A 14709-nucleotide genomic window follows, 5' to 3' on the forward strand; every position below is an offset into this window, starting at 1 on the left:
GTATGGATCCCGCCTGCCCACCCTTAGCCCGGGATCATGGTTGACACAGACAAAAGGGACCCAGCAGTGTTGAGTGTCTTCTGTATCCCAGGCTGCCCTGCCATATGCTCTACTCAGATCAGCACTTCCCACAACCCTGGATGGAAACTGTCCTCTTTTTACAGAGGAGGGAATAAGGCCCAGAGGAGAGCCACTCCGTCACTAAGGAGCTCCATGGGGTTGCAGACGTGAGACTGCCTGCTCTCTCCAGTCTCAGAGGCCATTTCACCAAGGAATCCCCATTTACAGGATGCTTCGGGGCCAGGAGAGGAGCAAGAGGTAGAAACAGATCAGGAGAGGTTTACCTGGGAAAAGTTCGTTCACATCCATCAACTGATGAATGGATAAATGTAATGTGTTATAGCCACACAATGGAGTATCATTCAGCCACACAAGGAATACAGCATGGACACAGCTACAAGATGGATGGACCTCAAGAATGTGATGCTCAGTGAAAGAAGACAGTCATCAAAAGACTGTATATTGTATGATTCCACTTGTACAAATATCCGGAATAGGGAAATCCATAGACACAGAAAGTAGATTAGCTGTTGTGGGGGGTTGCTGGGGAGAGGGGGAGACAGTGAATGGTAGCCAAAAAATATGGGGTTTCTGTTAGGGTTATGAAAATGTTCCAAAGTCGATGATGATGGTGGTTCACAACTCAGAACTGAAAACCACTGCAATATACACTTTGGGTGAATCACACGGTACATGACCTCTGTCTCAACCAAGCTGGTTCTTAACAGGCTGGTTTGGGAAGAAGGAAGAGAGACAAGGAAAGACAGAGGGAGGCAGGTGCTCCCAGCAGAAGAACAAAAGTCAGCGGCCAGTTGGGAGAGTGAAAAAGGGATCTGTGTGGTGGCACCAAGGGAAAGGGTCCAGGGGTGGGGCTGGATTTCCCAATTAGGGGCTGCGGGGTGAACTCAGAGGGAAAAAGACAGAGACCCAGATCCACAGGCCAAAGTGGAGAGAGAGGGTGTTCGTGAAGGAGAGCTGAGGAGTGTGAGACTCAGGCTGCTGCCTCGGACCCCAGCGGACACTCATGCTCAGTGGGCCCCAAAGAGAGGTGGCAACCTTGTCTCCACTCCAGCTCTGCCGCATGTGCCCCGCTTCCCAGGAATGGGTCCTGACTCTCTTCTGGAGGCCTTAGGGTGGCTTCCCACTGTTCACTTTCCTGAACCTTTAATCCCTGCCTCCCAGAAGCGGGGGCTTCTGCTCCTCCATGAATGCAGTCTTTGCAACCACCCCTGACTCTGCCCCTTCTCCTCCACTCCCAGTCAAGCTGCTGAGCCCAGTTGTCTACACTGACCTGACTCACTTCTCCCATTCACCACTTTAATTTTTATTCAATGAAAATTATCAAACAAGTTACAAAAAATAATGCATAGATATTCCTGTCTACATTATTAAGGTAGGCACTATTAACATTTTGCCACATCAGCTTCAGATCTTTATATTACTTATTTATATAAGGAATCACATGTCAGACACAGAACTAAAGCCCCCATTTCCTCTCTCCCCCAAAGCCACCACTTTCTTGAAGTTAGTGTATATGGTTACCACATGAGATGTATTTTGGGGGGATGTTGGGCCATCTATGTGGCATATGGGATCCTAGTTCCCCTGTGGGAACCTGTGCCCCCTGCCTTGGGAGCGCAGCGTCTTATCCACTGGACTGATAGGGAAGTTGCCAAGATGTATTTTTACTGAGTATTTTTACTCAGCTGAACCAAGTGAAATTGTCAATACCTGACAGTTTCTGATCCCTGCACCCGCACCAACAAATTAATATGGTTCATCTAAATATGACTTATGCATCCAAGTCTTTTAGCCTCTCAAATTGAAATTGTATTCATTAAACAATAACTCCCCACTCCCTGATCTTCCAGCCCCTGGCAACTATCGTTCCTCTCCAAGGTTCATCTGCATGTTGTAGCAGGTGTCAGGAATTCTTTCCTTTTTGAGGCTGAATAATATTCCATTGTACTTATGTATCAGGCTTCCCTGGAGACTCAGCAGTAAAGACTCCACCTGCAGGAGACTCAGGTTCGATCCCTGGGTCAGGAAGAACCCCTGGAGAAGGAAATGGCAACCCACTCAAGTATTCTTGTCTGGGAAGTCCCATGGACAGAGGAGCCTGGTGGGCTAAAGTCCATGGGGTTGCAAGAGTCTGACATGACTTAAGGACTAAATGACGACCACCACACCACTTATATATTTAATACCACACTTTACTTATCCACCCATCCACTGACGGTTGTCTAAGATGCTTCCACATTCTGGCTGTTGTGAATAATGCAAAGTTTACAAATAACTCAAGATCCTGCTCTGTCTTACTCCTCACTCCATTCAGGCTGCTAGAACAAAATACCATAGACTGAATGATTTATGAACAACAGAAATTTTTTTCTCATAGTTCTGGAGCCTGGAAGTCCAAGATCAAGGTGACAGTGGTTTTGGTGTCTGGTGAGAGCCTGCTTCCTGATTCATAGATGGCTGTCTTGCTGTGTTCACACATAGCAGAAGGGGTAAAGGAGTTCACGGGGGCTTCTAACCCCCTGAGCTGTTCAGAGATCAACCGAAAGGACTCCCCCACCTCTACTACAGTGTTTCTAATTTAGAGTAAGGAGAGTTCCGCCAACTCCTCTTCCTTTTCAAACTTGTCTTGCCTATTCTTAGCCCTTTACTTTTGACCTGTAGTGTTAGAGAAGACTCTTGAGAGTCCCTTGGACTGCAAGGAGATCCAAACAGTCCATCCTAAGGGAAATCAGTCCTGAATGTTCATTGGAAGGACTGATGCTGAAGCTGAAACTCCAATCCTTTGGCCACCTGATGCGAAGAACTGACTCACTGGAAAAGACCCTGATGCTGGGAAAGACTGAGGGCAGGAGGAGAAGGGGATGACAGAGGATGAGATGGTTTGATGGCATCACCGAATCAATGGACATGAGTTTGAGTAGTCTCTGGGAGTTGGTGATGGACAGGGAAGCCTGGCAACCTGCAGTCCATGAGGTCGCAGAGAGTCGGACACAACTGAGCGACTGAACTGAACTCAACTGAACTTACTCTTCTAGGTGAATTTTAAGGTAAATCTTTCCAGAACCAGTAAAAACATTGGATTTTTTATTGACTTTGCATTGAATCTGTAGAATAATTTGAGGAAAACTACCATTTAAAATACAGTGAGTCTACCTATCAATTAGCATGCAAAATGGAGGACAGAGGAACATGTCATACAACACTGGGGTATGATCTGCAAAATCCAGACTCTACAAAGCTCTGCAAGAAACACAACCTGGATTTCTTTATTTTTATTTTTCATTTATTTTTATTTATTTATGTGGCTGTGCTGGGTCTTAGTTGCTGCACGCTATGTTGTTGCACAACATATGTTGGAAGGTGATAAACACTATGCAGAAAAGTAATAAGGTAGGTTAAGGAGGATCCAGAGTGTCAGTGTGGGGACAAGTGTAATTTTACATGATGGATGCTAATTGTTAGAGAAATGCAAATCAAAACTATAACGAGGTACCATCTCACACCAGTCAGAATGGCCAACATTAAAAAGTCTACAAATAACAAACGCTGGAGAGGATGTGGAGAAAATGGCAATTTCTTATACTATTGGTATGAATGTAAATTGGTGCAGCCACTATGGAAAACAGTAGAGAGGTTCCTCAAAAAACGAAAAATAGTTCTCATATGATCGTACAGCCCTACTCTGGGGCACATATCCAGACAAAACTATAATTTGAGAAGATATATATACTGAAAATTCATTGACAATAGCCAAGACATGGAAACAACCTAGATGTCCATCGACAGATGAATGGATAAAGATGATTTGGTGCATACACACAATGGCATACCACTCAGCCATAAAAAAGAATGAAGTAATGTCATTTGCAGCAATATGGATGGATCTAGACATTATCTCCTGAGTGAAGGAAGTCAGAACAAGAAAGGCAAATACCCATGACTGAATGCCCATGCCTTCCAAACTGAACTCCAGAAAGAGGCCAGAAAGATATCTCAAAGTTAACATAGTCCCAAATGTGCCTCCTGACAATACTTATTCCACCCAATGTCTTTTTGGTTGATTGCAACTCAATTTTCCCAGATTCTTAGGCCAAAAAATGTGGAGTCGCTCTTGAGTCTTCTTTTTCTCTCACTTTATATGCAACTTATTTTTTAAAGATCCTCTAAGGACATGGGTTTGATCCCTGGTTGGATAAGATTCCACATGCTGTGGAGCAACTGAGCCCATGCACCACAGCTACTGAAGCCCAAGTAACTCCAGTCCATCCTCCCCAACAAGAGAAGCCACCACTATGAGCAGTCTGTGTCCAACAACTGGAGAGCAGCCCCTGCTTGCTGCAACTAGAGAAAGCCCACACACAGCAATGAAAACCCAGAGAAGCCAAAAATACACGAGAAAATCTTTTTAAAAGATACAAAAATTCAATTCAGAAGTGGGCAAAGGATCTAAATTGACAAATTTTTCAGAAAAGAGCATGTAAAAATGGCCAATAAGCCAATAAGCACATAAAAAGATGCTGAGCTTCATTAGCCATCAGGGAAAGGCAAATCAAATTACAATGAGATACCACTCCACACCCCCTAGGATGGCTGGAATAAGACAGACAGACAATAACAAGTGCTGGTGAGGATGATTAGAAATTGAACCTTCATACACTGTTGATGAACATGTAAAATTATGCAGCCACTCTGGAACAGTCTGGCAGTTCTTCAAAAGCTTAAACAGAGAGTTCCCCCTTGACCCACTAATTCTACTCCTAGGCATATGTGTATAATCAAGACAAATCTATACACATGTACATAAACGTTCACAGCAGTATTATTTGTAATAGCCAAAAAGTGGAAATGTCCACCAAAAATATGTGGTCTATTCATACAACATAATATTATTCAAGAATAAAAGGAATAAAGTAATAATACATGCTACAGAGTAGATCAACTTTGAAAACAATGTGCTAAGTGAAAGAAGCTGATCACATAGCACCATGTATTGTATGATTAGGTTTATAGGAAATGTCCAGAATACGCAAATCTATAGAAACAGAAAGTAGATCAGTAGTTTCGGGGGCTGGGGAACTGGCGATTATTGGCTTGAAAAAAAAAGTATCAGTTGCTCAGTCATGTCTGACTCTTTGCAACCGCATGGATTGTAACCAGCCAGGCTCCTCTGTCTATGGAATTCTCCAGGTGAGAATACTGGAGTGGGTAGCCATTCCCTTCCCGACCCAGGGATTGGACCCAGGGATCGAACCCAGGTCTCCCACATTGCAGGTAGATTCTTTACTATCTGAATCACCAGGGAAGCCCCAAGAATACTGGAGTGGGAAACCATTCCCTTCTCCAGGGGATCTTTTGTGAGGGCTGGGGAATTACTAGCTTAGGGATATAGATTTCTTCTGGGATAATGAAAATCTTCTAAAATTAATTGTAGTAATAGATGCACAGTTGTGTGAATACACTAAAAGCCATTGAATTGCACATTTTAAATGAGTGAACTGTTGTGTGTGTGTGTGTGTGTGTGTGTTTTAAAGGATCTCTCTGTATGTTGCACTGAGAATAGAAATGGGAGTGTCGAAGGGGCAAACTTGGAAGTAAGAATTCCAGGAAGGACTTCAGCTAGGTGGTAGTGATCTGTCTAGTACTAACAGTGGATATGGGGAAAGCAATTGGATTCTAGATGTATTTTGAAGGCCAACCAGGCATCCTGGTGAATTAGGAGCAGAGTTAATGAAAAAGACAGGGGTTAGAGATGACTCTCAATTTTATTCTGAGCAATTTTATTCTGGAGGGCCAGAACTGCTGTTAACTGAGATGGAGAGGGCTGAAGGTGAAGTAGTTTGGGGGAGAACATTAGGACTTGGATCTCAGCATACTCGTCTAGGTTTCAGTAGATGCTTTCTCAGGTTAAAGTGATCGCTCTCCTCGTCTTTGTTTACTGAGGGTTATTCAAATGAGTGATGAATTTTATAAAACAGTTTTTCTGAATTTGAAATGAATACACATTTTCTTCTTTTATCTGTTAATGCTGTGAAACACACAAGCAGATTTTCTAATGTTAAACCTTTATTCTGGGACTGCCCTGGAGGAGAGGACCCAGGTTCAATCCCTGGTCCGGGAAGATCCCATGTATCTCAGAGGAACTAAGCCCATGCCCTATAACTACTGAGCCCAAGCTCTAGAGTTCTCAAGCCGCAATTACTGACGCCCATGCGCCCTAGAGCCCAGGCTCCACGACGAGAGAAGCCACCACAATGGGAACCCCAGGCACCGCAGCTGCAGAGTAGCTCCTACTCGCCACAGCTAGAGAAACCTGCACCTAGCATCAAAGATCCAGCGCAGCCATAAATAAATAAAAGTTTAGAAAACCTTCATTCTATTCCCGAATAAACCTTACATGATTATAATCTGATTTTATTTCTCTGTTGTTATCATATTTTTGTTGTTGTTATCATTTTTAATACATTGTTGGACTTGGTTTGTTAACATTTACTTAGGATTTTGCATTGAATCTTATAAATGAGATTGGTTAGTAATTTCTTCTATTCAAGTTGTTCTTGTTTCACAGAATTATTTGAACTGCTTGCCTTCATTTTTTCTTCTTGGAATAGTTTGCTTCATATGAGTATGAGAATAGTTTGTATAAGATAGGATACATTCATTCCTTGAGTGCTCAGTAGAATTCACCTATATGACAAACTTTATGTGTGTTTGTTGGTTTTGATTTTTTTATGGATAGAATTTTAACTACTGAATCAAATATTATTAAGGTTGTAAGTTAATACACATATAAACTTATTTTTCAAAATTTCCCATTTTACCTGTTTTTTAGAATATGGGTATGAAGTTATTCAGAAAGCTCTCTTTTTTAAGAAAAAATCTAATATAATGTTTATTTGTATTTTCTCTATTTTTTGTGTATTCATCAGTCTCACAAGAGTTTTGTCAACTTAATTTTTTTATAAAACCAATTTTTGTTTGGTTTTTGATCTACTTTATTGGTTCTTTGCTTTCTATTTTATTAATTCCTGCTCTATATTAAAAACTATATTAATGTAAATGGCCTAAACACCCTCAAATAATGGGGAAAAAATCATTATATTGGGTGAAAAGACAAGATAAAACTATGTGCTATCTACTATAAATTTTAAATTTTCTTTCAAATTTCTAATTATACTTTAGTTATAAAGACAAAGATAATTAAAAATAACAGGATGGGAAAATAGCATGTACACACTAATCAAAAGAAAAGCTAGAGTAAATATCTTATAATAACCATTATAATCCATTATAATCTTATAAGGGAAAGAATATGAAAAAGGATATATATACATATATATAACAATCATTTTGCTGTACAGCAGAAACTAACACAACATTACAAATCAACTACACTTCGATAAATACATTTTCAAAAAAGAAAACCTAGAGTGACTATATTAATATCAGACAAAGTAGGTTTCAGAACCGGGAATACTACCAGGGATAAAGAAGAACATTTTACAGTGATAATGTCAATTAATTAAAAGCACATAATAAAACTAAAAGTATATGCATCTTATAGAATAGCTTCAAAACATATGAATTCAAAAAACTGATAGACATGGAAAAATAGATAGAAAAATCCAGTTAGACTTGGAGATTTCAACATACTTTTGTCAGTAACTGACAGAGCAAGCAGAGGCTCAATGTAGATAAAGACTTAAATGCCATGGCCAACAAACTTGACTAAATTAACACTTATAGAACACTGTACCTAATAACTGTAGAACACAAGCTGTTTTAAAACACCCATGAGACATTCACCCAGATAGTCCATTTGTTGTTTAGTTGGTAAGCTGTGTCTCACTCTTGTGACCTCAAGGACTGTAGCTTGCCAGGCTCCTCTGTCCAAGGGATTTTCCTGGCAAGAATCCTGGAGTGGGTTGCCATTTCCTCCTTCAGGGGATCTTACCAACCCAGGGACTGAACCCGAGTTTCCTGCATTGGCAGGCAGGTTCTTTACCACTGAACTACCAGGGAAACCGTTCTAGCCCAAGATGGATGAGTCATGGTGGAGAGTTTTGACAAAACATGGTCCACTGGAGAAGGGAAAGAGAACCACTTCAGTATTCTTGCCTTGAGAACCCCATGAACAGTGTCAAAAGCACAGGGTAGGCATGCAGTAAATACTTGTGGGATGAATGAAAGGCTGTATACACGGAGACCAGAAGCAGGACGGAGGTTCTCCAAGGAAAGCAGAGATGTCAAGGGGAAAGGGTTCCCAGAAAAACAAGGGGCATGGAGAAGGGCGCTACTTTGTTAGCCCCTCGGTGTCCCGCTTTCCAGGCAGACTCACCAGCTGCCTTGCCCAGAGTGGCAGCATGCGGTTGATCAGCAGACACTGAGGATCTGGACCCAAACTCTCATTCGACGGCATCTTCAGCACCTCTTCGGGTTCACACTCTTTGTCCGCCTCATTCCCCATCTGCTCTCCAGGGCTTAGGGAGCACATCTCAGGCCTGAGTATTGGTCTCCTGCCTGGGGCGGCTGCTCCACTTCCTGTCCTTAGTGTTCTACTGCTGCTGCTCCCAGGGGTTGATCTCCAGAAAATGCTGCTTCAAGCAGCTGGTGATCTCGCTGCCCACCTGCTGGATGAAGATGCAGCTGTCTCCAGACACTGTGATCAGTTGTAGGTGAACCTCATGCTGGTGACGATTTCTGAATGGCCGAACATCTTGGCAATGTACTCATCCATATTCTGGGTCATAAAACTAGTTTGAAGAAGAATAAGAGAATTTCAATTGTATACAGTGTTTCCTGACCATCATTGAAATTAGAAATAAATACTGAATAAGAAAAAGATATCTGGAAAATAACCAAATGTTTGTAAATTAAGTAACACAATCTTAAATAACCTATTGCTTCAAAGAAAAAATAACAGGGATATTGGAAATATTTTGCACTGAGTGAAAATAAAATCATAACATATCAAAATGTGTGGAATGTACCTAAAATAGTGCTTAGAAAGACTTTCAGCATTAAGTGCTTACATTAGAAAAGAGAAAAAAGGTCCCAAATCAATGAAATAAGTTTACACGCTTAGAAACTGGAAACAAAAGACAAAATTAAGACCAAAATAAGCAGAAAGAAGAAAATAAAATAAAGAGTGGAAATCAATGAAAGAAAATAGAAATGCAACTGAGAAAATCGATAACACCAAAAGCTGGTTCTTTGAAAATATCAATACAATTGATAAACTTCTAGAAAAAATTAAAATGTCCAATATCAGGAATTAAAGAGGAGAAACCAAACATAGCCTGGTGCAAGGGATAATAAAAGAACATTATGAAAAACTTCATAGCAACAAGACCAGAAACTTAGAAGGAATGGACACAAACTACCAAAGATCACTCAAGGTGAATGGATTTAATTTCTGAAATTTAATTTAATTTAATGTCAACGAAAGACATTAGATTTGTAGTTTAAGACCTTCCAACAAAGAACATTTCAGGTCCTGGTGGCCTTACTCATGAATTTGACCAAACATTTAAAGGAAAAAATGAATTGTCCACAAGGTTTTCCAGAAAACAGAAGAGGAAGTCATTTCATTTTATGAGGTCTTCATTCCTCTATACCAATATCAGGCAAGATTACCAAAAAAGTTTGCAGATCAATATTAGTAATGAACATAGACACAAAAAGCAAATTTAATACATCATGACAAGTGGGAAATGCCAGGTTTAACATGTGAAAATCAGTCATGGCAATTAACATGTTAGCTGACTGTGGTGGGCCTGGAAAGAGTCCCTAAAGGGTATCACGTCAGATTCCTAGGATCTGTAATGGTGATGTTACTTAGAAGGGTCTTTGCAGATGTGATTAAGTTAAGGAACCTGAAATGAGGAGATAACTCTGGATTATTCGGGTAGTCCCTAAATCCAGTGACCACTGTCCTTATAAGACAAAGGCAGAAGAGGGCTTCCCTGATGGTCTGTGTGTGTTAGTCACTCAGTCGTGTCTGACTCTTCGTGGCCCCATGGATTGCAGCCCGCCAGGCTCCTCTGTCTATGGAATTCTCCAGGCAAGAATACTGGAGTGGGTTGCCATTTCCTCCTTCAGGGGATCTTCCCAACCCAGGGACTGAACCCACGTCTACTCTGTCTTCTGCACTGGCAGGCGGATTCTTCACCATCTGAACCACGAGAAACTTCCCTGGTGGTCTAGTGGTTGAGAATTTGCCTACCAATGAAGAGGTCATGGATTTGATCCCTGGTGCAGCAAACTCCCATATGCGGTGGAACAACTAAGTTCCATGTGCCACAACTACTGAGCCAGTACTCTAGAGCCCAGGAGCCACAATTACTGAGCCCCCTTGCCTCCAAGTACTGAAGCCCATGCACCTACAACCTGTGTTGTGCAACAAGAGAAGCCACTGCAATGAGAAGCCTGCCCACTGTACTGAAGAGCAGCCCCTGCTCACTGCAACTAGAGAAAGTTCGAGCACAGCAATGAAGACCCAGAACAGCCAAAAATAAGTAAATAAATAAATGAATCTTAAAAAGAGAGAGAGAGAAAGGCAGAGGGATATTTGAGACACATAAGAGGAGATAAAGACATAAGGGAATTGACTGACATGGCTACAAGCCAAGGGACACCAGGGCCACCAGAAGCTGGAAGAACCAAAGAACAGAACCTTCCCTAGACCATTTGGAGGGAGTGTAGCCTTGCTGACATTTTGATTACAGGCTTGTGGTCTTCGGAGCTGTGAGAGAACAAATTTCTGTTGTTTTAAGCCCCCAGGCTTGTAGTAATTTGTTATGGCAGTTCCAGGAAGCTCATACACTAGCTACAAAAGAAAAACCTTCTAACCATCTCTTTTGATGCAAAAAACAATTTTTTTTTTTTTTTTACAAAATTCAATACCTAGTCATCATTTTTTTTTAACACAAAAGAAAAAGAAGACCTCTCAGCAAACTAGAACACCAAAGTAGAAGTGGAACTTCCATGGGCTTCCCTGGTGGCTCAGTGGTAAAGAATCCGCTTGCCATTCAGGAGACGTGAGTTCGATCCCTGATCTGGGAAGATCCCACATGATGCAGAGCAACTAAGCCCACAAGCCACAACTATTGAGCCTGTGCTCTAGAGACCAGGATCTGCAACCACTGAGCCCATTCACTGCAATTACTGAAGCCCTCATGCCCTAGAAACGGTGCTCCGCGACAAGAGAAACTGCTGCAATGAGAAGCCCGCACGCCACAACTAGAGAGCAGCCCCTGCTCACTGCAATGAGAGAAAAGCCTTCGCAGCAATGAAGACCCAGCACAGCCAAAAGTAAGCAAATAAAATTATATATACAAAAAAATAACTGAACTAGCAAATCAGTAGAAAAGCACTCCTTCAAAATAAGAAGGGATTACATATATTCATAAAAAAAAACTTTAAAAAAAGAAGTGGAACTTCCTCAGTCCCATAAAAGGCAACTACAGAAAACCTAATATCACGTTCAGCGGTGAAAGATTGAGTTCTCTCCTTCCTGGATTAGAAACAAGGCACAGATGTCCATTTTCACCCATCTTATATGACTCTTAACGGAGGTCCTATCCAGCACAATAAAACACGGACAGGAAATGAAATGCAAACTTCACTTCTTAAAGAAGTAAAACTATTCAGAGATGACATAATTGCTTCTACACAGAATCTAAAGGAATCTAGAAAAAATAATAGAACTAATGTGTAAGTCTATTAAGGTTACAGGATGTAAGGTCAATACATAAAACTCAATAGCAAAAAAAAAAAAAACTCAATAGCATTAACAAAAAATTGGAAATTGATATTAATGAATGATAACATTTATGTTTTAAGTTAAACTACAGTAGTTAAAGCACTTATGAATAATTTGGACTTCAACTTTTTTTTTTTTTTTGGCTGAGCTGGGTCTTCATTGGAGGGAGCAGGCTTAGCTGCTCTGCGGCATGTGGGATCTCAGCTCCGCAACCAGGGATCAAATTGGAGTCCCCTGCCCTGGAAGGAGGACTCTTAACCACTGGACCATCAGCGAAGTCCAGCAATAATATTTAAAATAGCATTAAAATATGAAATATTTAGGAATAAATTTAACAAAAATGATGTGCAAGGCCCATGCCTTATAAACCACACAACATTTTTGAAAAAATTAAAAACCCAAATAAATGAGGAGAGATACTGCTATGATCTGACTGTTATCCCTCTAAAATTTATATGTTGAAATCCTAATGTGATAGTATTAAGAGATGGGGCCTTTGGGGGTGACTAGGTCATAAATGGGGTTAGCGTCCTTATAAAAGAGACCCCGGAGAGTTCCCTTAACCCCTTTCTTTATGTGAGGATAAAATGAGAAGCCTGCAACTGAAAGAGGGCCCTTGCTCAACCATGCTGGCACCCTGATCTCAGACTTCACGCCTCTAAAACTGTGAGAAATAAATTTCTGCTGTTTATAAGCCACTCAATCTGTGATTTTTTTTTTTTGTTATAGCAAACTTAATGGAATAAGACCAGTACCATGTTCAAGAGCTAGAATACTCAATATTGCTAATATGTCAATTTTCCCCCAATTGATCTATGGATTCAGTGCAACCCCAGCAAGATTTTTAAAAGGGAACTCACAAGCCAGGTAAAAAATGTTTATAGAGGGCTTCCCTGGTGGTTCAGTGGTAAAGGATCCACCTGCCAATGCAGAGACACAGGTTCGATCCCTGGTCCAGGAAGATGCCACATGCGCAAAGCACCTAAGCCCACGTGCCACAACTACTGAGCCTGTGCTGTAGAGCCTGAGAGTCGCAACTACTGAGCCACACGCCACAGCTGTGAAGCCCACGTGCCCGAGAGCCCGTGCTCTGCAACAAGAGAAGCCACCACCGTGAAAAGCCTGCACACTGGAACTAGCGTAGCTCCCGCTTGCCACACGAGAGAAAAGTCTGTGTAGCAACAAAAGACGAGCACAGCCAAAAATAAATAAATAAGAATTCAAAAATGTACATGGAAAACTAAGGGGAACTGGTAGCATGAAAATGTCACTCTGGCCACTGCTGTGTAGAAGGGGTGGGAGTGACAAGAGGAGAAGTAGGAAGGCCAATTAGGAGACACTTGCTGAGAGCCCAGGCTAGAGACTGTGGCAACAGTGGAAATGAAGATGGAGAAAATGGGCAGTGTTGAGAGAGGTTTAGGAGATAAATACCAAGAGATTTTGGAGATTCAGCATGGAGGTAGGGGGACCAAGAAGAGTTCCCAGGACTTCCCTGGTGGTCCAGTGGTGAAGAATCCACGCACCAATGCAGGGGACACAGATTCGACCCCTGGTTGGGGGAAGATTCCACATGCTGTGGGTCAGCTAAGCCCGTGCACCCCAACTACTGAAACCCACTCACCGCAACGAAGAGTAGCCCTGGCCCACTGCAATCAGAGAAAGCCTGCACACGGCAATGAAGACCCAGTGCAGCCAAAAAAAATATGAATTAATTAAAAGAAATGGTTTCCAGATCTCTTATTTGGGAAAATGAGTGGATAGTGAAGGCATTCATTGTGAAAGGGAACCCAAGAAAACTAGTTTTAAGATGTGAAATAATGATGTCCTCTAAGGGTTAAAGGGTCTGCTGACATAAATAAAAGGACGCATTCATTAAGAGACACTCTGGACCAGAGGTTCACATTCAGGAGTTATCAGCACAGACACAGCCACTGAAGACAGAAGTGGATACTACACCCAGGAGGCGTATACAGCAGGAACAGGGGATCCAAAGCCAACCCACGGAAGTGTTCTAAGCATGTGGAGAATGAGTTTAATGGGGATAAAGTATTAGGAGAAACTAGTTTGGGAGTTACTGCTTTAGTCTTATTGCAATGGTAGCTTCAGACTCAGGCAAAGGAAGTGGAGACACTTGGACTGATTCCAGTGATATTTAGGACTTCTACTCAGGTATGGGCAAGGAGCTCCTATTGGATCACCCTTCTGCAGAACACTACTGCAAATTCTGGACCAAACACTGAAAAAAGCACCTACTTAAAGGCTCTGGAATGAAACCAAAAGCAACACTGGAGGGGCATCAACACTTGAAAGAATGGAACTGCATTAGCTACTTCTCATTTTTTATGGTTTTTAGCCTGAGGGAAGGCTGCAGTAACCACCATTCCAGATGGCTAAAATTCCAATAGAAAACTCATAGCTTTACTGGGCTGAAGAAACAGAGGACGATTTGTGACAAGCATAGCTGCTGGAAAGGAAGGAGAGAAAACCTGGAAAGAACAGAAACAGAGATGGAGTGCTCCAAATTCTGTGTATAAACTGCTCAAATCTTTGGCTGACTCATAAACAATGCATGCATTGGCACCAAGTGAAGCCTAAAAGAACTGACCTGAGGTTTCAGCTGCTGCCCACTATGGGGAAGACAGAATTTGCAAACAGAATCCAGCCAAGTTAAATGTTGGCTTAATAAAAACACTGTTCAGAGGAAGATAATGGGATTCAGAGTCTCTGCAATATATCATTCACAGCTCAACATTATTAGACATATAAAAACATAGGAAAATGTGACCCACTTTCAAGAGAAAAGATAATCAATGGAGGCTGACCCCAAGATAAACAAGACATTAGAACTAACAGACAAGGATGCTACA

Source organism: Bos taurus, chromosome 25 (assembly GCF_002263795.3).
Source record: "Bos taurus isolate L1 Dominette 01449 registration number 42190680 breed Hereford chromosome 25, ARS-UCD2.0, whole genome shotgun sequence".
In the NCBI taxonomy this organism is placed as follows: Eukaryota; Metazoa; Chordata; class Mammalia; order Artiodactyla; family Bovidae; genus Bos; species Bos taurus.